The sequence below is a fragment of the Meriones unguiculatus genome, chromosome 6, assembly GCF_030254825.1.
Source record: "Meriones unguiculatus strain TT.TT164.6M chromosome 6, Bangor_MerUng_6.1, whole genome shotgun sequence".
NCBI lineage: Eukaryota > Metazoa > Chordata > Mammalia > Rodentia > Muridae > Meriones > Meriones unguiculatus.
In genome coordinates this window covers 135504156-135530406 of record NC_083354.1, presented here as the reverse complement: position 1 = coordinate 135530406, position 26251 = coordinate 135504156, and the positions used below count along the sequence as shown (strand labels likewise).

The window sequence follows — 26251 nt, the reverse complement described above, 5'->3', positions numbered from 1 at the left end:
TCTTGATATTCAAGTTCTTAGATTATTGAAAAGCCTAGAATTATAAATTTTAAAATATAATGTAGTTATTAATTCATAATATGTTGGTATAATGACAGTTTTAATTTAAAATTATATATTCCACCAAAATATTAGATTTCAACTCTAGGTTAGCATTTGTCCTATTCCCAGCATCACATCATCTACTATAATTATGCATTGCAAGTTCACGTATCTTAGGCCGCTTACACGTATCCATCTTAAAAACAGGAAGAGAATAACTTTACTTGAAACCAATAAGAAATCATTATGCTATTGATTTCAATTGTAAATTGAACTAAATTCATTGTCATATAATAAAAACAACAAAACCAATGACCTATTATACTGAAAAATTCTGAATTTAGTTACAATTAATAATGAATGGCTCATGGGAAGGTCTTTAAACTTAATTTCATTAAACACTTCCTGAAAAATTAATTTCCCATAAACACTGAAAATGACACATGAGTAATTCTAGTTATAACTACATATAGGTTCCATGTTTATAAAGTGTCACTCATTCTATTATGTGAATTTTGCTTTTTTTTCATGTTCTGAAAACAAAAACAAAAACAAAATCAAAGATAGTATACCGAAAACTAAGAACTAGTTGCTACAGTCACAACTCAGTCTCTCAGGGCACATTCTTGCTGCTGTCAGAGGCCTTCAAGATGCTCAGTCAGGACTTGCTGTTATGCTAATTTGTTTTCCAAGCAAAAATTAGTGGAGTTAAAATATCTATAGACACTTACGATAAAGAACTGTCTTAAAGGAACACAAATGGCATTATACAGCCTTACACATCATAAGCATTACTTACTTGTATCTCCTACAGTAAGTTACAATTTGGAGTGTTCTGAAAATGAGCTGGACAAGGCAACAATAGGGAAAGAGACACACGATGATAAAGGAAAATAGAGGAATGGCACGGACCAAGGTCTATTACTCATTAGTGTGGAATCCAGTGTGGATTCCAATCATTAGTGTGGAAATATTTAAAAAACACCTCGAGGCTTTACAATATTTAATGCATATAATGCATGTTATGTAATTTATTAAAGGCTCACATTTAAACATTTAATGTAATATATTAGAGTAGTATATGAAATGAGTTCAAGACATTTTCCTAAAAAATCTCAATATTTTTCTTTTTTATATATATTGTTATAATTGTTTCTTTTATTCTTATTTTTAATTAAATTTTTATTTTTTTATTAATTACAGTTTATTCACAGTTTATTCCCAGCTGTAGTCCCTCTCCCTTATTCCCTCCCAGTCTCACCCTCCCTCTCTTATGTCCTCCCATGTCCTTCTCCAAGTCCCTTGATAGGGGAGGTCCTCCTCCCCTTCCATCTGATCCTACCCTATCAAGTCTCATCAGGACTGGCTGCATTGTCTTCCTCTGTGGCCTGGCAAGGCTGCTCCCCTCTCATGGGGGGTGGTCAAAGAGCCAGCCACTGAGTTCATGTCAGAGACATCCCCTGTTCCCCTTATTACGGTACCCACTTGGAGACTGAGCTGTCATAGACTACATCTGTGCAGGGGTTCTAGGTTATATTCATGAATGGTCCTTGGTTGGAGTATCAGTTTTAGAAAAGACCCCTGTGCTTTTGGTTCTTTTGTGCTTTTGGTTCTGTTGCTATCCTTGTGGAGTTCCTGTCCTCTCCAGGTCCCACTATCTCCCCCTTCTTTCATAGGAATAGCTGCACTCTTCCCAAACTTTGGTTAAGAGTCTCAGTATCTGCTTTGATACACTGCTGGGTAGAGTCTTTTAGAGGCCCTCTGTGGTAGGTTCCTGTCCTGTTCCCTGTTTTTCCTTTTTTCAATGTCCATCCCATTTGTCTTTCTGAGTGAGGATTGATCATCTTCCCCAGGCACCTTATCTTTCTCTGTTTTTTTTTTTTCCCTCTCTTTATATACTTCCACATACCCCTACCTGGTCTTTTTTCAAATTCATGGGCTCTTTTTGTTTGTTAATTATTGTTACATGAATACATGCTTTTGTATATACATATATATTCCTTAATATAGCATGCTCAGTCTGAATAATGTTCTTTGTATGTATGCTTTCATAGCCGACCATTTGATATTTGATAACTAACTAATGTGCCCTTACTTGGGAAGAATATTCGTCCCACTCTCAGCATTTCTTGATTGCCTTTGTGTAGCTCTGAGACCTCGTGGTTTCTCTGGTCCTGTTCACTTTCTCTTGTTTGGTGCTGTCCTTTTTCAGCTCATTGTTAGGCAGTCATGTTGGCGATACTTCATGGGTGTAGATTCCGATAGTACAAGGAGACACCGTCTCACAACAAACTCGAGACCCCTGAGGTAGAATTTACTTGAAAAACTCTTTCCTGAGGACTAGCTTTTAATGACACCCGAAGACAACATTCAACCTTTCAAAGAAGAGAAGCAACTAAAAGTACTACCCAGCTATGCTTCCAGTGAACCAAAACTGTGGCCAGTGTGACATAATAACCTTAAGTGTACATAGAGTAGTAGCACACAATCTTGGCAGTCATCAGCCGCTTTTTAACGACTTAAGTTTGTCCTTATATCACAGATCGGTATCGCTCCCATCTCTCATCAAGGAGAGAGTAGAGAGTACAGAGTATCAGGCAGAGTACATTACCAGAAAACCCAACCAATCAAAACACAGAGGTGTCGAACCAAGTCCCAAATACCTATGAAACAATTCCCGCACTTAGGGATAAAAAAAAAAATCAAACATTAATTACAAAATTTTCACAAAAGGAGAGAGAAAGTAGTTAAAATCAAGAGAAAATGGTGAATAATAAGCAATAAAGAGTGGTGTTGTTTTGTTGATAACGGCAAACCTCAAATAAGGAACTGTTACCAGCCAAGGAATCAATCAGAATTGGTGGCAACTCTTTCTGGACATATTGAAAGTTATTAACAAAGAATATGGAGGAATTGGGAGTAGAGGTGCTTGAGGAGGGGCTCGTGGGGGGAGTGGCTGCAATCAGAATGTAAAGTGAATAAATAAATTTATAAATAAAAAATAAAAGAATCATTAACAAAGATGTCTGAAATTTACAAAACAACAACAAAATCTACCATCACAACAATAAAATAAAGCAAAAATAATTAGAGCTGCTATTATCTAGTATTTGAGTTGCAAGGAAAAGAGGAACTTGAGTATTTACTGAATTTCAGCAGAGCCTTAGACATGGGACAAATTGCATAGCCAGCTGAGACATGACACAGGAGAAGATTAAGTAACTACCCAGACCTCCTTCCTCTGTGTCTAGCTTGCTATCATCTATAGTATGAGGGGAGTTTGGGGGAGTCCATGATATTTAGCCTTCTGTAAGAGCATGGAAAGTAAACCCAGTTACTTTAGAACCCAAAGTGAAATGATGTCAAACCCCGAACACTGAATAATTAAGACCATTGTTCAAATCTTCGGTGACATTTAAGAGGAGAGGAAATAGAATCTTTTTTTTTTTTTTTGATTAGACTATTGGGGAATATTCAGAGAATATTTGAAAGGAAGGTAGGATGCTATAGCTAAAATGAAAATACAATGTTTTGGGTGGTGTGTGTGTGTGTGTGTGTGTGTGTGTGTGTGTGCTTCGTACACTTCTGTGGCAAATATAGTACTGTAAATGAAGACAGGAAGGGCACAAAGTGTAAGATAAAAAATATTGGGTTTGGAATGGAATTGTATATGAGCGTTCCTTGAGAGCAGTTCTGCCATGATCAAATTTTCAAACTACACCTGTCTCCATACCTGGATTACCCTGAAGTCAATGGGAAGCAGACTTTGGAAAGCAAGAAAATATTAAAAGTCAATGTAAACAAGAGCTGATGTGGCACTTAGAATAAAAAAAAAGAGAGAGAGAGAATGTAAATGGATAGAGAGCAGAGTGAACTTTAATGTGAAGGTAGGTTTCTAATTGTTTATGACTTGTGAGGGTATAGTCAGTCCATCTGAGTGCTGCAGTGAACACCAGGTTGAAAGGGTCTTGCAAATGAAGGCACATGGGTGAGGTTTTATATATCATTGTGTTGGATGTAAAATTTTTTATTAAGCTTTTCTACTATGTCATACACTAAGACTCGCAGCCAAACTTTGGGCAGAACTCAGGGAATCATAGGAAAGACTGGGGAATAGAAGGACACAGAGTGGACAAGTGCTCCATAAGAACACCAACAAAGCCAACAAATATGGCCCCAGGGGGACCTGAAGAGACTGATGCATCAACCAAGGACCATGCACAGAGAGGAACTAGACCCCCTGCTCAGATGTAGCCCATAGACAGCTCAGTTTCCATGTGGGTTCCCTAGTAAGAGGAGCAGGAGCTGGCTCTCTCATGGACTCTGTTGCCTGCTCTTTGATCGCTTCCCTCTGGTAGGGCTGAATTGCCAGGCCAGAGAAGAAGAGGATACAAGCACTCCTAATGAGACTTGATAGGATGGGGTCAGACGGTAGGAGAGGAGGGCTTCCCCTTTCTGAAAAATAGGGGAGGGAAACAGGAGGGAAGGAGAGAGGGTGAGAGTAGACAAGGAAGAGGGCTACAATTGGGATGAAAAGGGAATATACTATAAAATTAAAAAAGAAAAAATGTCAGAACATAGATGAATTTATACAAAGGCCCACAATTTGCATTTTCCCCGAGTTCTTCTATGTCTCAGCATTCTAGCTGCTGAATTCCATCCTATTCCACAGCTGATGAATGATATTTAAAGATGAATGATTAAGTAGTGTAGGTCTGTGTGTCATTTCACAAACCTGAATTATTAAGATCTGATAGCTCTCTTAGTCCCCTCCTCCCCCCCTTTTTTTTATTTTTGCCTTCCTATATCTGAATTTTTTTTTCCTCAAAGTTGCAAAGGCAGTTTTAGGGCATGATTAAGGATAAATGGGTCCTCAAAAATGGTTGCCGCAAAAATCCATGAATAATCAACTGTGCAAGAAAATTTAAAACACTTTATTGAACTTTTAGTTTTCCTCATTTCCTTGATAGCTTGAAATTAGAATTTTCCTGTTTTTCTTCAGTCTGGCTTAGGAACACACTTACTGACTAAACTGGGTTAAATTTTTTCTAAATAGTTTTAGATGTTTCAGAAAATTTTAGTGTTGTGATGTTTTTAAATTGAAGTCTATTTTTGAAAATTGTTCTAGTATATTTTAAGTCATTTTGTATGCTGTTTCACTATTACTTATTTCAGCTTCAAACGATACACACATTGAAGCTCTCCACAATAGATAGCAAATTACTGTGGAAAAAAAGTAATGATAATTAAAATAATAGTGATACAGTAACTTAACTTTGTCACTGTTTTGTTTATATTACCCTTTCCTAAGGCCCTACACTGGAACAATATTGATTTTTACAACAAATGTAATATCTTAGCCTTGAGAGCTCGTCTTAGATGTCTATTTTAATGACTATTTAGTTAGACATGGATGATTGTAGGAGACTCTTTTGCATTATTTATTTTTACCTGACTAATATTTGACTAAAGCAAAGATTAATTTTGTCATAGGTAACTTGTAGCTAGAGCCAGAACTGGCAAGTGTGTGTGATAAAGATACATTTTTTTTCAGAAAGTCCTGAAATATTATGTTTTTTTTTTCTAAAAATATATTGTCACTTTATATATTAAAAATGAGAGACAGTGTCTTTCTTAAATACTATATATCATTTATGATTCTATTTTAAAGGACTTTTTATGAGAATATTTTACTTGGATCTTCAAATTGTGCATTTGTTGGACTGGTTCACCTACTGGTACATATCCGCATAACTCATGCTTTAATGTCATAGACTGGGTTGACACAGAGAAATAGAAAATGATGCATTGCTTGAATTTAAAGGAACATGGACTATTTCTGGATCTGCCTCGAAGCATGAGATCTGTATCATATCTGAAACAAAGCTAACCAAGCAGACAGAACCAAAAGATGTCTATAGCTTCCATTAATCAAGGTAGGGTATATATAAATACATACTCAATCTGCTTCATTGACATAGTTTTAAAACCTGAAACAGGACAAAATTAGCCTTAATAATCATTCACACTGATACTTACATGACCATACTTGGAGAATTATCCCTGGGAAAAAAAGCAAAGACAATCTACTATAGTTGAATTTTTTTTTATATGGTTAGACCTCTAGGTACAGCCCATAAGTTTCACACATTCTTGAGTAAAGGAATGTTTTCTAATTGTATGTATAGGGCTAACTGTTCTACTTTAAGGATCATTAATTTCAGAGTAAGATAAGACATGGTTTATAAGTAATAACAACATTAAGTTATTTCAGATTTAAACTAATGCAAACAAACAAATAGAAGAACAAACTAATGAAAATACTTTCATAGTTAAGAATAAGCATTGTTTGAGACAGAATTGGCTCATGTACTTTATGACAGTCAGTTATAAATTTCTAAAATCTAGGATGATCTTTTCTAGTTCACAACATTTGCCTGCAAATTTTATGATTTCTTTGTTAATTGCTGAGTAGTATTCCATTGTGTAAATGTACCACATTTTCTGTCTCTATTCCTCAGTTGAGGGACATCTGGGTTGTTTCCAGATTCTGGCTATTAATTAAAGCTGCTATGAACATGGTTGAGCAAATGTCCTTGTTGTATACTTGAGCATCTTTTGGATATGTGCATAGGAGTGGTATAGCTGGATCTTGAGGAAGCACTATTCCTAATTGTCTGAGAAAGCGCCAGATTGATTTCCAAAATGGTTGTACAAGTTTACATTCCCACCAGCAACAGAGGAGGGTTCCCCTTTCTCCACAGCCTCTCCAGCATGTGTTGTCACTTGAGTGTTTGATCTTAGCCAGTCTGATGGGTGTAAGGTGAAATCTCAGGATCATTTTGATTTGCATTTTCCTGATGACTAAAGATGTTGAGCATTTCTTTAAGTTTTTCTGTGCCATTCGATATTCCTCTACAGAGAATTCTCTGTTTAGCTCTGTACCCCATTTTTTAATTGGATGTCATGAAAAGATCACAGAAGCAGAAAGATGCATATAGTATACACTCACTTATAAGTGGATATTAGACATGTAATATAGGATAAAGATATTAAATCTGTATACTTAAAGAAGCTAAGCAAGAAGGAGGGCCATGGGTAAGATGATTAATCCTCACTTAGAAAGGCAAACAGAACGGACATCAGAAGAGGAAGAAAACAGGGAACAGGACAGGAGCCTACCACAGAGGGCCTCTGAAAAACTTTACCCCAGATTCATAGCCAAACTTTGGGCAGAGTGCAGGAAATCATATGAAAGAAGGGGGAGATAGAAAGACTTGGAGGGGACAGGAGCTCCACAAGGAGAGCAACAGAACCAAAAAATCTGGGCCCAGGGGTCTTTTCTGAGAGTGATTATCCAACCAAGGACCATTCATGCAGATAACCTAGAACACCTGCACAGATGTAACCCATGGCAGCTCAGTCTCCAAGTGGATTTCCTAGTAAGAGGAACAGGGACTGTCTCTGACATGAACTCAGTGGCTGGCTTTTTAATGACCTTCCCCTGAGGAGGAGGCAGCCTTGCCAGGCCACAAAGGAAAACAATACAGACAGTCCTGATGAGACCTGATAGGCTAGTTTCAGAGGGAGAAGGAGGAGGACCTTGCCTTTTCAGAGGGAGAAGGAGGAGGACCTCGCCTATCAGTGGGCTTGGGGAGGGTCATGGGAGGAGATGAGGGAAGGAGGGTGAGATTTGGAGGGGATGAGGGAGGGGTCTACAGCAGGGATACAAAGTGAATAAACTGTAATTAATAAAAAAATTTTTAAAATGCCTATACTCTAGAAGATATTAATAATTCTCAAGCTCTAGCTTTATTTTCTCTTTCCCAAGATTTCTCTACATTTCAAATCCTTAAAACCATAGGCATGGATTTGAGTGAGGGGTTTAGAGAAGTGGGGGTGGATATTGAATTCCCAAAGAATCATTGAAAATATTTGTTTAAAAGACAAAACCAAACCAAACAGAAAGTCCAGAGAGAAACAGGACCCTGAAGCTTTGCAATTCCTCTTTCAGCCAGCACCAAGCAGTGGGCATCTCTCAGGACAACTGGCACAAACGCCTCAAGACCCGGAGTAAGAGAAAGCCCTACCACAAGCAGCAGAAGAGCTGGGATGGCCTGCTGCCAACACTAAGATTGGCCCTTGTCGCCTACACACATTCTGAGTTTGAGGAAGCAATAAGAAATGCATTGCCTGGAGATTGGATGTGGGAACTTTTCCTGGGGCTCTAAGTGTTGAATTCCAACAAGGATCATTGAAGTTGTGCCCAATGCATCCAGTAACGAGCTTGTCTGTGCCAAGGCCATGGGGAGGAACTGCATATTGTGCTTATTGACAGCACAGCTCACCAATAGCGGTGAGCAGTGCCACAGAAGGTGCCAAGCTGACTCCCGAGGAGGAGGCGATCTTAAACAAAAAGCAACGAAATAAAATTCAGAAGAAATGCGATGAGAGAAAAAAGAATGCCAAAATCATCAGTCTTCTGGAGGAGCAGTTCTGGCCAGTGTGGCCAAGCAGGTGGCTCTGTGCTAGAAGACAAGGAGCTGTGGTTCTGTCTGAGGAAGATCAAAGCCCAGAGAGGAAAACAAACAAACAAACAAAAAACAAAAAACTAAAAACTAAAAAACCCCCATCATTCATAGCTCATGTAATAAAGTTCTCTATTGTCCAATATTTAAAACAAAACAAACAAACAAAAAAAAACACGCTTGGAAAATGGCTCAGAGGGCAAAAGTACTTGGACCATGGGTTCAGTTTTCAACACTCAGGTGGCAGCTCTCAGCCATGCAAAACTCCAAGTGACTTGCTGTCCTCTTCTGACCTCTGTGCACAGAAAGGTGTGTGCTTATGTGTGTAGACATAATTATAACACATAGAAAAGAAAGTGGGTTAATATTTTTAATTAAAAAAAATCCTTGACATTGAGCCATTGTTGTTCAGCCATTCAGAGTACTTATCCAGCCGAGTGCAGTAATGTATGAATGGTCCAGAGCAGAAGGACATATTTGTTTCACCTAGCTGCTCCTTCCCTGGATGGAAGTTGTAAAATGCTTCCAATCTAATTGAAGTTACACAATGGACTTGTGTGATCACACTGCTATCAAAACAACGAAATGAAATAATGCGATTGCAGGAAAATGGATGGAACTAGAAAAGATCACCCTGAATAAAATAACCCAGACCCAGAAAGACTCACATAGTATGTACTCAACTTATACGTTCAGGATAACCATACCACAGTCCACAGCCCCAAAGAAGCTAAGTAACAAGGAGTGCACAAGAGAGGATGCCTGAATCCCAGACAGAAGGGGAAATAGAATAGACATTGGAAACGAAGGAAGATAGGGAACTGGGTGAGGATCAGCTGTGGGGAAAGCAGGGATGGAGGGGAGAGGGCTGGGACATAGAAGAGAAACAAATGGAGAGGCCATCTCTGAGACAAGCTGGAGGCCTTCGACAGGGTAGGCTCTTGGGAGGATATGGGGGTGACTGTAGGTGAGAGCCCTCGCTGCGGGGGACGTAGAGACTGTAGTGGCCACTTCCTAGCCAGGCATGACTTCTAGTGGAGGGAGGGGACCACCAACTGACCCACAAAACCTTCAACCCAAAACTTACCTTGCCTATAAGATGTGCAGGGATACAGATGGAACTCAGATTGTGGGAAGGGCCAACCAACGACTGGCCCAACCTGAGACCCATGAGAGAGCCAACCCCTGACACTATTAATGATACTCTGCTATGCTTGTAGAAAGCAAAGTAAAATAACTGTCCTCTGAGAGACTCCACTCAGCAGCTGATCAAAACAGATGCTGAGCTCCATAGCCAAACAACAGGCAGAGCTCGGGAATCTTTTGGTAAAGGTCCCACAGGGGACAAGAACCCCTCAGGAAGACCAACAGAGTCAATTAATCTTTGCCCATGGAGGTTTACAGAGACTGAACCACCAACCAAAGAGCATGCTTGGGCTGGACCTAGGGTGGAAACTCATTTGTAACTGATGGGCAGCACCGTGGTCTTCATGGGGGTCCCCTAGCAATTGGAGCAGGGGTTGTGTCTGACATGGACTTTGTTGCCTGTTCTTGGATCACTTTCCCCTAACGATCTGCCTTGTCTAAATTCGGTAGAAAAGGATACGCTTAGTCCGGATGTAACTGGACATGCTGGGGTGGGTTTGTTCGGGGTGGGGTGGGGATCTGCTCCCCTTTTATGAAGAGGAGTGGTCAGGGCAAAGGGAGAAGAGTGTAGGAGGTTGGGACTCAGAGAAGCCCCAGGTAAGTGCTGTGATTGGGAATTGAGTGAATAAGCAAATAAATAAATTTAATAAAATAAACAAAACAACAACAACAAAGACCCAACCAACTACAAGAACAAACTTCAGCATCTGTAACATCAGGTCTGTCCTCTCGTAGATTTTATTAACGCTTTGCCGTTAACACTTTATGCCAGCGTGCCGTCTCCTCTACCAATAATTCCTGTCAGGTAGTTATGAAGTCTTTTGTTATAAACAAAACCCAAAACTTGACTTTTTAAAGCTAATTCTCAAATCTCCATTCTCACCGACTTTGGGTTTTCACTGCTGCATTTAAATCACGCGAGACAGAAACCAGCCGCGTATGTTCGCCCTGTGTATTTCACCACCTAGAAGTAATTATCCACCCACCACTCCAGAGATCCTGTTAACACCGCTGCTTTCATGGCTGGCTAACTGTCATGTGGGCAAGGACCAGCACACGTGCTCGGGGAATGACGCTCTGTCGGTGTCTCCTCTGTTGAAATGATCCCTCACCGTGGAGAAACAGCATTTCAGCAGCTTGGCCACAGCATCTGACTCCACATTCGTTTCTGTTCCCAGTCTCCCGACTGCACTGGAACCAGTTGCTATTTCAGTACGCTTGCCTAGTCTGCTCTCTCTTCCTTTTCCCGTTATAATCTGCTTCAGGCCCATTGTGGGAAATAATTCCTAGTACATCTGAGATCTTTATTTTTTCCTTATTGTGTCAGAATAACACTATTTTATTTTACTATGTGTTTTTCTTAATAGACTTAGTAAAAAGATCACTCAAGTCAAACCCTTGTTTGCAGAGAAATATAAACGGAAGAAAATTGAAATAACAAATCCACTAATTGTCTCCACTTATCCCGTTACTTCCCTTTCCTTCTATTGTTTCCTGTTCCCGTCTCTCCCCTCACGCACCTGCTTCTTCCTGTACTCCTCTGCCCTTACCATGCGTTTATTTCCCTTCTAACCCCTCTTTCTATGTCTTTACTTTCATTCATTAAACATTTTTTGAACACATGCTATGTTTAGAGTTAAAAGGATGTAATTCAGAAATAATTATATTTTAATGTATGAGGTCAAAATTCATACAGCAGGATTTCTGAGTGGATGAGCAAACCATTGTGCCTTCTTTTGGGCTCTTTTTATTCTGTTGGTTTGTTCTGTCCAACTCTAAATTGATAGATTTGTTTTATCTAATTATATTTTATTTTGTTATATTTAAGAATAATTAAATGAATGAGTGGATGAATGAAAACCTAGCCACTAGGGTAAATATTAACAACTGAACTCTCTTTTATACTTGCTGGGAGAGGGAAAATCACTTTTTTCCAAAAGAGAGACAGAGTTTATCAATCATTCCTCAACAGGCTTCCTGTTCAGGAGCAGTTGACTAATGTGTAAAGGACTTCACATATATTTTATTTACTTGTTTGTTTGTTTTTATTTGATGTGTGTGTGTGCACATGCTTTAATTTGGTTATAGTCTGCTATGCTTTTTTTGGGTGGGGTGTGGTTTTATTTTGTTTTCTTGTTTTTTGGGGAGGGGTATTTTCATTGGGGTTTGTTTCCTTTTAAAAACTTTTTTATATTAATTACAGTTTATTCACTTTGTATCCTGGCTGTAGTGCCCTCCCTCAACCCCTCCTTAATCCCACCCTCCCTCCCTCTTCTTTTCCCTTTCCTCTCCCCCAATTCACTGATAGGGGTGATCCTCCTCTCCTTCGATCTGACCTCTGTCTGTGGCCTTAGAAAGACTTTAAAATACTTTTAAATATTACATAAATATAGCTTATAGTTTGTTATTAAAATTTATTCACTTTGTATCTCAGCTGTAGCCTTCCTCCCTCATCTCTTTCCAGTATCACCATCCCTCCCCTCTTTCTCTTCCCCAGTCCAGTGATAGGGAAGGTCCTCCTCCCCTACTATCTGACTGTAGCCTATCAGGTATCATCAGGAGTGGCTACATTTTCTTCCTCAGTGGCCTGATAAGGCTGCTCCCCCCTCAGGGGTTGGTGATCACAGAGTCAGCCATTGAGTTCATGTCAGAGACAGTCCCTGTTCCCCTTACTAGGTAACCCACTTGGAGACTGAACTGCCATGGGCTACATCTGTTCAGGGTTCTAGGTTATCTCCATGCATGGTCCTTGGTTGGAGTATCAGTCTCAGAAAAGACCCCTGGGCTTAGATTTCTTGGTTCTGTTGCTCTCCTTGTGGAGTTCCTGTTCCCTCTAGGTCTTTCTATCTCCCTCTTCTTTTATAACATTCCTTGCACTTTGCCCAAAGTTTGGTAATGAGTCTCAGCATCTGCTTTGACACCCTGTTGGGTAGAGTCTTTCAGAGGCCCCCTGTGGTAAGCTCCTGTCCTGTTCCCTGTTTTCTTTCTCTTCTGATGTCAGTGCCATTTGCCTTTCTGAGTGAGAATTGATCATCTTTTGTTTCTTTTCTTCTCTTTTTAGAAAGAACTTAAAATTGGGATCAGGAGAGAATCCAGAAGGCTTTGAGAAAGGGAAAGAATATGATCAGTATATATTTAAATCTAATTTTTTAAGTAATATAAAATGTAATAAAAATAAAGCGTAAGGACCTGAGGAGAACAACAGAGCCAAAATACCTGGGTCCAGGAGGGCCTGCAGAGACCGATACTCCAACTAAGGACCATGCATGGAGAGGACCTAGACCCCATGTTCAAAGGAAGTCCATTGGCTGCTCAGTTCCCAATTGAGTTCCCTAATAATGTGTACAACGGCTGTCTCTGACATGAACTCAGTGACCAGCTCTTTGATCACCTCCCCCTGGCATGTGTGTGGGGATGCAGCCTTGCTAGGCCACAGAGGAAGATGATGCAGCCAGAGTCAGATGATGAGACCTGATTAGCTAGGGTCAGATAGAAGAGGAAGAGATCCTCCCTATTAGGGGACTAGAGAAGGGGCGTAGAGAGAGAAGAGGGAGGGTGGGTGGGGCTGGGAGGAGATGAGAGAGGGGGCTGCAGAGAGGATACAAGGTTAATAAACTGTAATAAATAAATATATAAATAAAATTAAATTAAAAAAATCTGAAAAAGAAATTCTCAAAACACATTTTAAGAATTAAATATTTCACAGTGCAGAAAATGAAGATTGGAGAAAATTATTTAATATGAGGTTAATAAAGCATACATCAAATTGAAATACTAGAAATTTTCAGTTTTAGAAAACATGCATTTCTTCACAAAATGACCTGAAATTCAAATCAAGGGAGTCTAAATCTAGGCTCTGAGAGACATATAGTGCGGAAATGAACTGCAGGACAGAAACAGCAAGAATGTCTAGAGAGTAGAAAAAAACCTTGAATTTTGTGAGATTATGGGAATTGAGACTTGAGCATGTATAGTCTTAGGCTATGTTCATCGGAGGGTCCTTAAATCTATGGATGATGGGAAATCATTGAGGTGTTTTACTAAAAAGGTGGGAAGATAGGATTTATACTCCACAACATTTGCATTGTGGTCTAGAAGAGTGTGGGTAGACTAGTAGAACAACTAAAGCAAAAAATTTACTTCATGTGATTAAAATATTTAAGTAAAATTAAAAATATTTATATTACAGTATTTTCTGTGGATTTACTGTGTGAATTAAAGGCTTAGATAGGTTTCATTTTCCACCGTTCATACTGAGCAGTATCTATGTTTGATTTAGAGTAGTATGATAATAAACCCTAACTGTCAACTTGATATAAGCTAGAATCACTTTGGAAGAGAATCTCAGTGATGGATTGTTCACATTGTATTGGTCTCTGTGCATATCTGTAGGCAATTGTCATAATTAATTTAAATGATATGGAATGCACCGCCATTGTGGGTGGCATCATTCCCTAGGCAGAGCTGCTGACTTGTATAAAACTGGAAATATTGAGATGACCACAGGTGAGCGGACAACTGGCCATGCATGTGTTCATCCTTATGTCGATGTAACTGTGATTGTGATATGCCTGGGTGTCTCAAGCTCCAGCCATTGTGACTCCCATGAAGTGATGGATAGTAACCTGAAATTGTGAGCAGGAATAAACTTTTTCTCCCTTAATTAGTTTCATGTTCATGTATCTTATAACAGAAACACAAAATAAACTAAGACAGGGGAATGAAAAGTAGGTTAGTTTAACCTATTGCATGTATGAACAACTGTAATCATAGAAATCTTATAGAGGGAGGTCATACTGGAAAAGTTACAATGAGTGTATCAGTAGATAGAAGTCTTATCAAGAAAGGTGGAATTGGGAGGAGAGGAGGTAGGGGGCTAGATTGGGATATAAAATGAACAAATAAATAAATGAGTAAATAAATAAATGAATAAATGGAGATAAAAGAAATGTAGAAAATTATTAAGGGGGATTAGTAGAGTTAAATATTTTTCTGTGTGTGAATTGATGCATGTGTATGATACGTCCATGTTCCAGTGTATGTCTACATATGAGGAGGTCAGAACAGGATGTTGAGGGTCTCCACCTTATTCTTTTGAAGCAATATGGTTACTCTGGCTGGCATACAGGCACCCTTAGCACATAGCTTTAATCCATCTGGCTGGAATACAAATAGGCCCTTAGTACACACTTTTATTCCAAACAATGAAGGTAAAGTTAGTTGGTAGAACGAAACAGCAATGCTTGAAAGTGATGGCTAATTGAGAGGCAGACAAAGTGATGAAACAGAAAAATTTAACAGAATTGGGTATGCCCCACTCTCATGAGTACAGAGAGGAAGGAGAGGTGACTTAAAAAACAGCAGCACAGAGAAAAAAGGGAAAAGAAACTTTTACCTGAAGAGTTTTACAGTGACAGGTTGAAGAGAAAACAAGCTAGACACAGATGAAGATAAAATAAGCCATTTCGTAGACAACCATTTGATAGAATGTAATAACACAATATGAACATTCTATTAAAAGGGAAAAATCAAGCTTGACTCATCAAGCAAAATGTTAAAATTGTTAAGACAGTAATTAACTGAAGTATTTGATTCTTTTGGAGGAGCAACATACATCAATTAAATGTCACTATTAAGTTTTACTTTGTGCAAAATATTATAAAAACAAGGATTCTCTGTGTTCAATGTCAAACTCAAAATGCGAAGTCATGTCATGTAAACAGTTGAATTGGTGCCTTTACTTCTGGTGAAAACCTTCTTAAGACATTATTTCTGATTATTTACTGCCCAGGCCAGTACCTGGGCAGGGCGGAAGGAGGTAGGCATGGCAAAGGTTCCTGGTCTCAGGGGTGGGGGTGGGGGTGGGCTCACTAGGAGACAGAGAGCCAGGAAGAGAGCAGAGAGGAGGAAGCCAGGATGGGTTGACATGGGAAAGGAACCGCGTGGGCGGGGAGGAAGGACTCTGAAAGTGTCATGAAAAGGAGCGGTCCAGATGAAGGATAAGCAGATATTTATGCAATTGTGGATGGGAGTCAGGCCAGATCGGAACGGTTCAGGGCAGATGGCCTTAGTTGGAGGCTTGGGGGTGGATGGAGGAGGGAGCCATTATTGAGATAGCGTAGGTAGAACTGTTTGCCCAGCCCAAGGTGTTTTAAGGCAATTATTAAATCTAACAGTTGTCTGGTCTTTATTTGAGTGTGATAGCAGTTTCAATAATACTACTGTAATAATGACATACCATTAATTTACTACAACTCATATGAAACACTTTTCTCAATGAGGAGCATTTGTATTCAGTTGGCTGGAATATACATGGAGGCAGCAGTAGAAGCTCACCGTCCTCATCCATAGCACAATACAAAATCTGAATGTTCATTATTGTTCATGTAATACCTTTCATAGGCTTGAACTGTCAATAACACATGACAGTTGACCAAGAAGAATACGTATCTATATGTGTAATTGTAAACCACAACAGTTTAATATATTAGTTTTATTTAATAAATGAAAACATTTGCTACAAACTTCAAGTCACATATTTAATATGCTAGCTTTATTATACTTTCCCATAGAATTCTATGAGGAGATGTTAATTATAACCCATTACCTCTGCCTTTAATGTTTTCCCTGTGAAGTCACTCTACACTATAGAATATTCTTGAAAACAACAACCCACTGAAAATTTAAAGATAGTCTCCTTCTGGCAAGAAGAGTTTCTTCAGAAGTAGAACCTTTCCCAAACATATTAATATTTTCAAAAGGATGATAACCATGTCAGGGATTAGACTGTCTCCAGGGCTGAAACTATAATCTGGTAAATAACTTCAGCAGAGGACTACTTTCTCCCTAAACAGGAAAGCTGCTCATGAGGGAATCCCACAGACACACATTGCTTCAAAGACAGGACCGTTAAAACACGTCAGATCTTCAAAGTGGAAAACATGCCACCCCTTAGCAAAGCCAAGTCCTTTAAAGCAGGAGCCCAACAGCACTCTGAGACTTCTGGAGGAAAAACTCCCAAAGCTTCACAAATATTGCTTCTCGGACCCAGCCTTCAGATTTTAATTTTAAAGTGCTTCGCAGATGGTATATAATCTACTCTTTTTGATAGATTATATATATTTTAGAGCAGTTTCAGGATCCTAGCAAAACTCAGTGGATATAGAGAGATTTCTTTATATACCCCTGCTTCTACAAATGCATAAGCTTCCTCGTTGTCTGTTTCCCCTACCAGAATGGTACATTTTTTAAAATTAATGACCCCTTCTGATATGTTGTTCATCTTCTTCCCATGTAATGCATTGTGTGGATTTAAAAAAAAGATGTAATGATGTATAAATTCTTTGTTCTACCTAACATATCTTTCTCCATTCAGTCCCTGGAAAACATGAATCTTTGACTTTCTACAATTTTATTTTATTATTTTTTTCTAATTTATCCCATAGTTGAATTCAAACAATATATGGAGTTTTCATTTTGGATTATTCACTTAGTCATATACAACTAGTGTTCTTCCATGCATTTTCATAGCTTTGTGGCTGATTTATTTCAGCACAGAGAAAATTCATAAGGTCTGAATAAATAGTAATAGTTTGTATTTAATTACCCTTAAGGATGTTTTGTTTTCTTTTGAATTATGAATAAAGGTAAACTTCATGTTCAGGTTTCATTGTTCATTTATAATTTTTAACCTTGTTGTGTAAAACCAAAAAGATGATATGCTTAAGTTTGTAAGAAATTTCAAGCTATGCTGCAAAGTGGCTATGCCTTTTGCTTCCCAATCAACATCAGAAAGATATCTAGTCTCTGTTGTTGTTAGTACTTGGCGGTTTTCATTTTCTAAATGTTGGCCATTGTGATACGTATGTTACAAATTTCCAGTTTTTCTTAATTTGCATTTCTTTTTAAAACTTTTTTTCACTTTACATCCTTGTTGTAGCCCCATTCTCCCTCACCTCCCAGTCTCACCTTCATTTCCTCCTTGCCTCCACCACCTCCCATTTTCCTCAGGAAAGGGAAGCTGCCTTTCCCATCCTCCTCAGCTCATCACGTTGCATCAGGACTGAGCATGTCCTCTTTCCCTGTGGCCTGGCATTGCATTCTCACCAGGGGGAAGTGATCAAAAAGCTGGCCAGTGAATCCCTGTCTGATGCAGTCCCCACTTCCCTTACTAGAGGACCCACATGAGGCCTTGTCTGCCATCTGCTGTATCTTTGTGGGGGTGTTGGTCCAGTTCCTGCATGTGTCTTGGTTGGTGCTTCAGTCTCAGCAATCCCCTCGGAGCCCTGGTTAGTTGGTTCTGTTGGTCTTCTTGTGGAGCTCCTGTCACCTCAAGGGTCCTTATCTCTTTCTTCCCACTATTTTCCAAGCATTGTCCAATATTTGGTTGTGAGTCTCTGCATCTGCTCTGAGGCACTGGTGGTAGCCCTTCTCAGAGGACAACTCTGTCAGGCTCCTATCTGCAAGTTTAGCAGAATGTCCTTCATGGCGTCAGAGGGTGGCACTCTCTGAGAGGATGGGTCTTTGGTTGGGGCAGGCATCAGTTGGATATTCCCTCAATTTCTGCTCTATCTGTTCTATTTCTATCCATGCACATCTTGTAGTATATTTTGGGTTGACATTTTGGTAGATGGGTACATGTTCCTCTTCCTTTGAGAAAAGACTAGTTCTTTTGGAAGGTGTCCTTTTCAGTGTGTATGGCCTCTGCTACTAGGAGTCTCTGCATGAGTGGCCCTCATATCCTCTACTACCCTGACTTAGGATCAAACTTGTCACAGCACCCTCAGTTCCTCTTTTCTCTACAGGTCTCAGTCTTCTCGCCTTCACTCTCCAAACTTCCAAAACACACACACACACACACACACACACACACACACACACACAAAACAAATACCAACACTTCAGGCTCTAAGATCAACAATTAATAAATGAGACCTCTTAAAACAGAAAAGCTTCTATAAGGACACTGTTAATAGAACAAAACAGCAGTCTACAGATTGGGGAAAAAAAATCTTCACTTATCCTATATCTGACAAAGGGCTAATATCCAAAATATATAATGAACTCTAGAAACCAAACACCAATAAAAAAAAATAACCCAATTAAAAATGAGGCACAGAACAAAACAAAGAAATCTCAACAGAGTAATCTCGAATAGTGGAGAAACAATTAAAGAAATTCTTACCTTCCTTAGTTATCAGCTAAATGAAAATCAAAATGACTCTGAGATTCCATCTCCCACTGGTCAGAACCACTAAGATCAAAATCTCAAGCCACTGCACTTGCTGGCAAGGGTGTGGAGAAAGAGGAACACTCCTCCATTACTGGCGGTGGTGTAAACTTGTGCAAGCACTTTGGAAATCAATCTGGCACTTTTTCAGAAAATTAGGAATAGATTTACCTCAAGGCCCAGCTATAGCACTGCTGGGTATATACCCAAAAGACACTTTACTATATGAGGACACTTGCTCAGCCATGTTCATAGCAGCTTTATTCATAATAGCCAGACTCTGGAAACAACCTAGATGTCCCTCAATGGAGGAATGGATATAGAAATTGTGAAACATTTACACAATGGAATACTACTCAGCTATCGAAAACAAAGAAATCATGAAATTTGCAGCCAAGTGGATGGAACTAAAAAAGATCATCTTCAGTGATGTAACCCAGACGCAGAAGGACACTCAGGATACTCAACTTGAGTGGATTTTAGCCATATAGTAGAGGATAAGCATGCTACAAAACACAGACCCAAAGAAGATACGTAACAGAGGATCCGAGGGAGGATGTATAAATTTCCCTTTCGAATGGGAGATAGAATAGACACAGGTCTATTCTGAAGAGAGGGAACAAGGAGGGAGAGGGGGAGAGTTAAGAGGGTGTAGATGAATTTGCATTTCTGTGACGACATGTTTCCTTCCTGTTTGGAGGGTGGGCAGGGATAAAATCCAGCATACACTGGACCAGTGACAAGTGCTCTGAGCTTCACTCTCAACTCTTGAGTCACCTTTTCGGCTCTGTATTTGGCATCTTTATATCTTTGTTTATATACTATATACTCTTTGCTCTATTTTTAATCCAGTTATTTATTTTCTTCTGAGGTTTTTAAAATTATACAATATTGTATTTTTCTCCATTAATTAATTAATTTATTCACTTTACATCTTCCATCCTCTCCCAGATCCACCTTCTTACCGCCTTTCCCCAATTTTCTTCTCCCTTTCTCTGAAGAGGTGAGGTCCCTCATGGATACCAACCCACCCTGACACACGAAGGACAAAGCGTGTCCTCTCCCACTGATGCCAGACAAGGCAGCCCAGCTAGGGGAAAAAATCCAAAGACAGGTAACAGAGTCAGAGACAATCGTGCTCCAACTGTTAGGAGACCCACATGAAGACCAAGCTGTACATCTCCTGCATATGTGTAGGTGGCCTAGGTCCAGTCTATACTGGCTCTTTGGTTGTTGGCTCAGTCTCTGTGTACCCGCATGGGCCCAGGTTGGTTTTCTCTGTAGGTCTTCTGTGGTTCCCTCCCTCCTTCCTCCCACTCTTCCACAAGACTGAGCTTTGCCTGTCGTTTGGCTGTGAGTTTCTACACTGTTTTCATCAGCGGCTGGGTGGAGCCGCTCAGAGGACAGTTATGCTAGGCTCCTGTCTGCAAGCAAAGAAGAGAATCATTAATAGAATCACGGTTTGGCTCTCTCCCATGAAGTGGGTCTTAAGTTAGGCCAGTCATTTGTTGACCATTCCCTCAGTCTCTGCTCTATCTTTAATCCTGCACATCTTGTCGCCAGGACAAATGGGGGTCAGGCATCTTTGCAATGATCTGTATGTCTACACAGTCACCCATTATGTGCCTTCGGATCATGGAAACTTTATACTTTGAAGTTGGACATTTCCTGTCTTTTTGTGCTTCCACTCCAGTTTATTGTTGGCTATTCTATATTATCATGATATAAACCGCTTAATAAATTTGCCAATATGCACAGATAACTTCTGGGTCTTTGTATTAGGATTTATGGAGTCTGTAGATCAAGTTAGGAATACTTTTATCTTCATATCCAATCTGCTTTTGAAATACATTTAGCTTTGAGTATTTTAACCGACGGCTAATGTTAGAAACCTAATGACCAGTTTCAAAAGCCTAAATATCAAACACTTGCCATCAAAAGGTTAGTATTTATATTCCTTAATTCAAAAAACAACCTGAAATAATTCAAATGGTGAACAGGACCTAAGGCATTCTATTGTCCAGTTGCCTCAGTTCCTGTTACAGGCGATTCAGCATAGCACCTGAAGAAGAACACATTCTTTGACAAAAATCACCTCTTGATTACTATGCTCTTCTATTTAGGCAAAATGTTCATTTGATTCATTTACTTGATAGCAACATTGTGTGGTGTTCTGTGGAAAGAGATGAATGTGGTCATTACCAGTTATTATATTTATCAGTTATGTGGCTGACACCATATTCCATCCCAGATTTGTATGTTACCATAAAGCAAATCCTCTTGGGAAAAGTTCAAATTTAAATAATTTCTGTGATTAGATGAAACTAAGATGGTAAATCCATATAAATCGAGTTCTAAGAAAAGCTACTAGAATATATAGATATTAAGGTAAAATATAGAAATCTTTATTTTTCCTTTTAAATAATCTATATAGTTACCCTAGACATTGATTAAAATATAAAATATAACTGAAAATCCTTCCTATGACAATCAATTTCCAGAATTATTCAGAAGGGATTTATTTTAAGATTGTGAGTATCAGAACTATGAACTTGATAATTCTGTTAATTATCAAGTTAATTCTGTTCATTATAATCAGTAATTTAATTTCCCAAAAAAGTGATGCCGTTATTCGTTAAAAAAGGACCCAAATCTTATTATTTGTTTGCATAGATGCACAACACATACATAAGACTTGAAATTATAGAAGAACAGAACTAGTATTATGTTAGGGTTCATAGTAGATAAACAAGTCAATAGTTAACGTTTTGCCATTTAAACTTGAGAATCTGAGTTCAAATCTCAAGAACCTACATAACATAGGCCCAGTACCATACATTTAGATGAGAGGTAGAGACAGAAGAATTCTCAGCAACCTGAGGGCTAGCTTTGTTGGTATACTCAGCAGCAAGCGTCAAGGAGATTTTATCTTAAACAAAGTAGATGTTGAAGACTGATGCGTAAGTTTGGCTTCTTTTGTCTTCTGGGCTCCATATGTATGCCCTGCTTGGAGTGTGAAAAACACAGTAGATTTTACCCTCACAGAGTTTGTTTGGTTACAAATTTGGGGAGTAATATACTGTTGTTCCCTGCCTGCTACATCTTCTTCATAACTGGTTGACACCATTCTGCAAAGGCCACCTTCTTCATAAGTTTTTTTAATTTTTAAATTTATTTCTTAACTTAATACAATTTATTCACTCTGTATCCCAGCTGTAGCTCTTTCCCTCACCCCTCTCAATCCTGCCCACCTCCCTCTTCTCCTCTCATGCCCCTCCCCCAGGCCACTGATAGGGGAGGTCCTCCTCCCCTTCCATCTGACCCTAGCCCACACTCTTAATGTCATACGTTATCAACATTTTGTCACACAGCTCTGAGCAAATGCTTTTCTGAGTTCTCAACAGTTTTTGATATGACCTTTGAAGTTTCATTTGTAAGAAAAGGCTTACGTCTCTGGGAAGCATAGCTTTGGTGCCTCCACTGTGGTTATGATGGAAACAGGCTAAACATTGGTTTTCCTTTATCGCAGGTGCTAGAGAGTGATGAAGAAGAGTTTATGGCCACTGCTATAAATCTCCATTATAAGTAGTCCTGGGCTGGAGAAAATAAATGAGTAAAATTAAACCAAATTGTTTAAGCAGCTATTATATGCTAGGTATTTTATATGTTTTAGTGCTCATCCCTTTTAGCTCCTTAGGCTTCTCTGAAGCGTATGTCTGATTAATCTTTCATTAGTGCATAAGAATTAAAGTTTTGAGAATGTATACAACATAATTTCGACTTATATTTTAGCAATAAATGAAAATGTTTTAACTAAATTGTCAAAATGGATTCCCTGGAAGACTTCTAGAAAACACTTATAACTTACATAGAATTATATAAGAATCGGGAATTATAAGTAAATTTGCTTCAAATAAGAATTCAAGAACCATCCCGGTCCTCAAAATTTTAAAGAAAATAATAGTTAAGAGTATTTTAAATATTAAATGGGGACACTAATTTCTATTCTACAGGATCCCCTATGTTGGCTTAATTGCCATGTAAAAAACCTATGTGCTTCTGATTTTTTTTATTCATTTTTTTTTCATTTTAAATAAAAAGACTCATACTCCAACCAAGGACTATTTATGGAGATAACCTAGAATCCCTGCACAGATGTAGCCCATGGCAGATCAGTGTCCAAGTAGGTTCCATAGTAATGGGAAGAGGGACTGCCTCTGACATAATCTGATTGGTCTGCTCTTTGATCACCTCCCCCTGAGGGGGGAACAGCCTTACCAGGTCACAGTAGAGGACAATGCAGCCACTTTTGATGAGAACTGATAGACTAAGATCAGAAAGGAGAGGAGAACCTCCCCTACCAGTAGACTTGGGGAGTGGCATGCAAGCAGAAAGGGGAGGGAGGGTGGGATTGGGAGAGGAGGAGGGAGGGGCTTATGGGGGGATACAAAATGAATAAAGTGTAGTTAATAAAAAATTTAAAAAATAAAAGGAATCTGTCTTCTTTCTTGATCATAGGCCACAAATATAAATGACCAGATTTACTTTGCCGTTGAGTCCTTTTAATTTTATGAACAAGTTAAGGTTAGTTCAATAAAGTCGCCAGGAGTCCCATAAAAATTATATAATGAGGCAGAAAATTTTTGATTTTTCTGGTTGAAAAGTAGCGGACACATCATTAAGATGGGGCCCCATTAAGGTTAGACTTCTTCTAATGTCACAAATAATGCCTAAAAATAAAATACAAAGACATGTGCTAGACCTCTACTTCTTAAACTTTTTAGTCTATTCCCTTTTTTGGGGGGTGGATTTTATACCTATTTTATTGGTAATATTACTTGTATATAGAGATTAAAGCAGAAAAAATCCAAACACTTAAAAATAACATATTTGAGAATAGCACTAATAAACCTATTGCATGCTAAAATGGATTCAATATTTTTATTAAAATAACTAAAATACAACATGTCCTGCTTGCAATACGTGCTGGGGTAATGGTGGTATATGATTTATGGAAGTAGCCAACCAATGAATGGTCCAGCTTGAGCCCCATGCCATGGAGAAGGAGCCCACACCTGACACTGCCTCAATGACCAGGAACCAGAGGCAGGATAGCCTACAGACCTAGGGTAGAATCAAACACAGCTGGCAGGAAAATGACAATGAAATTATTCACGTTAGTATTCTGCTAAACTCACAGATCGGAGTCTAGACCAATTGTCATCAGAGAGTTGTCATCAGCAGCTGATGGGAACAGATGCAGAGACCCACAATCAAAGCCTAAGCGGAGTCAGGGGGAGAGGGAGAGGAAGGATTGTAGGAGCCAGAGGGATAGAGGACAGCGCAAGAACACAGTACACAGAATGAACTAAGCAGGGCTCATAAGGACCACAGAGACTCACGTGGCAGCCACTGGCCCCGTATAGGTCTGAGCTAGGTCCTGAGCATATGTTATGATGGTTCTAACAGGACATTTAACAGTGGGGGCAGTGGGTATACCTGGTTACGTCTTCCGGCACTAGAGACCCCTTTTCTCCCACTGATTTGCCGAGTCCAGCCTTGAAATGAGGATTTGAGGCTAGACTTAGTGTGTCTTAGTTAGTCCATGTTTACTGGAGATCCCTGGGAGGCCTGCTCAGCTGTTTTCTGAAAGAAAATGGAAGAGAGGGGATCTAGAGGAGAGTTAAGGTGGGAGAAGCTGTGCTTGAGAGGTAATGAATGAGCAGAGATTCAAAATGTTTAATGCTTCTGAGATCTTTTAATATCTGAAAATAATTGCTAATGTAATGTTCAATTCTTTTATGCCTGATTATTGTGTATGCTGTAATGCATTTTGATTGAAATGTATGAGCCGACTCAGCTTACATCAGCAGTTGTCTTTACAGGTATTTTTGACTATTAGTATTTGTTTGTTTTATTGGAAAGAAAATTTTCCATACAATATATTCTTTAATTTTAAATTTATTTTCTTTATAAATTACAGTTTATTCACTTTGTATCCCAGCTGTAGCCCCCCATTCTCACCCTCCCATTCTCACCTCTTTCCCTCATCTCCTCCATGACCCTCCCCAAGTCCACTGATAGGGGAGGGCCTCCTTCCCCTCATCTGACCCTAGTCTATCAGGTCTCATCAGGACTGGTTTCATTGTCTTCCTCTGTGGCCTGGCAAGGCTGCTCCTCCTTTAGGGAGAGGTGATCAAAGAGCCAGCCACTGAGTTTATGTCAGAGACAGTCCCTGTTCCTGTTACTAAGGGACCCACTTGGATACTGAGCTGCCTTGAGCTACATCTGTGCAGGGTTTCTAGGTTATCTCCATGCATGGTCCTTGGTTGGAGTATCAGTCTCGGAAAAGACTCCTGGGCCCAGATATTTTGGTTCTGTTGCTCCTCTCCTCTTCAGGTCTTTCTGCGTTGCCCTTCTTTCATATGCTTCCCTGCACTCTGCCTACAATTTGGTTATGCGTCTCTGGGAAGCATAGCTTTGGTGCCTCCACTGTGGCTATGATGGAAACAGGCTAAACATCTGTAAATGCAGCTGTGAGCGTTGGGAAAGGAAGAACACTTCTCAGTGACGTCAGTGTTAACCCTGGTATCTGAATGATCCGCAAAAGGTACTTCTTAAACTTCCCCTCAAAATGTAGGTTACGGATTAAGGAGACTGCTCTGGAATTTATGTGAGGGCAAGCATTCGGGCATATACCCAAAATATGTTCCACTATACCACAAGGACAGTCCCTCAATTATGCTTATAGCAGCTTTATTCATAATAGCCAGAAACTAGAAATAACCTAGATGTCCCTCAGCTGAATAATGGATAAAGAAAATGTGGTACATTTACACAATAGAATACTACTCAGCTAGTAATAGCAAGGAGATCTTGAAATTTGCAGGAAAATGGATCTAGAAAAGATCATACTGGGTGAGGTAGTCCAAACTCAAAAGACAAGCATGGTATGTACTCACTTATAAGTAAATATTAGCCATAAATTACAGAATGACCATGCTACAATCACAGACCCTAAGAAGCTAAGTTACAAGGATGGTTCAAGATAAAATGCTTGAGCCTCACTCAGAAAGGGTAACAAAACAGGCCCTGGAGGTGGATGGAGGAAGAGAATTTGGCAGGAAAGGGGATGGGAAAGGAGCAGGGGTGGGTATTAGAAGCAAGGAGAACAGGGGAAGAGGGCCAGGTGAGAGACTGGAGTTGGGGGACATTCCTGGGACTTGCCAGAGACCTGGGTTAGGGGAGGCCCCAGGAAGTCTCTGGACTTCACTGTAGCTAAGATACCTTCAGCAGAGGATATGAA

The 26251-nt window shown here is 39.4% G+C and overlaps 1 long non-coding RNA gene and 1 pseudogene across 4 annotated transcripts in view; both read left to right on the top strand.

The window, feature by feature from the left end:
* The window catches only part of LOC132654773 (uncharacterized), a 662496-nt gene that overhangs the window by 493852 nt on the left and 142393 nt on the right, over nt 1-26251 (top strand). The gene's annotated exons all lie outside the window — the stretch shown is intronic.
* On the top strand, nt 802-8621 carry LOC110558056 (small ribosomal subunit protein eS8-like; annotated as a pseudogene).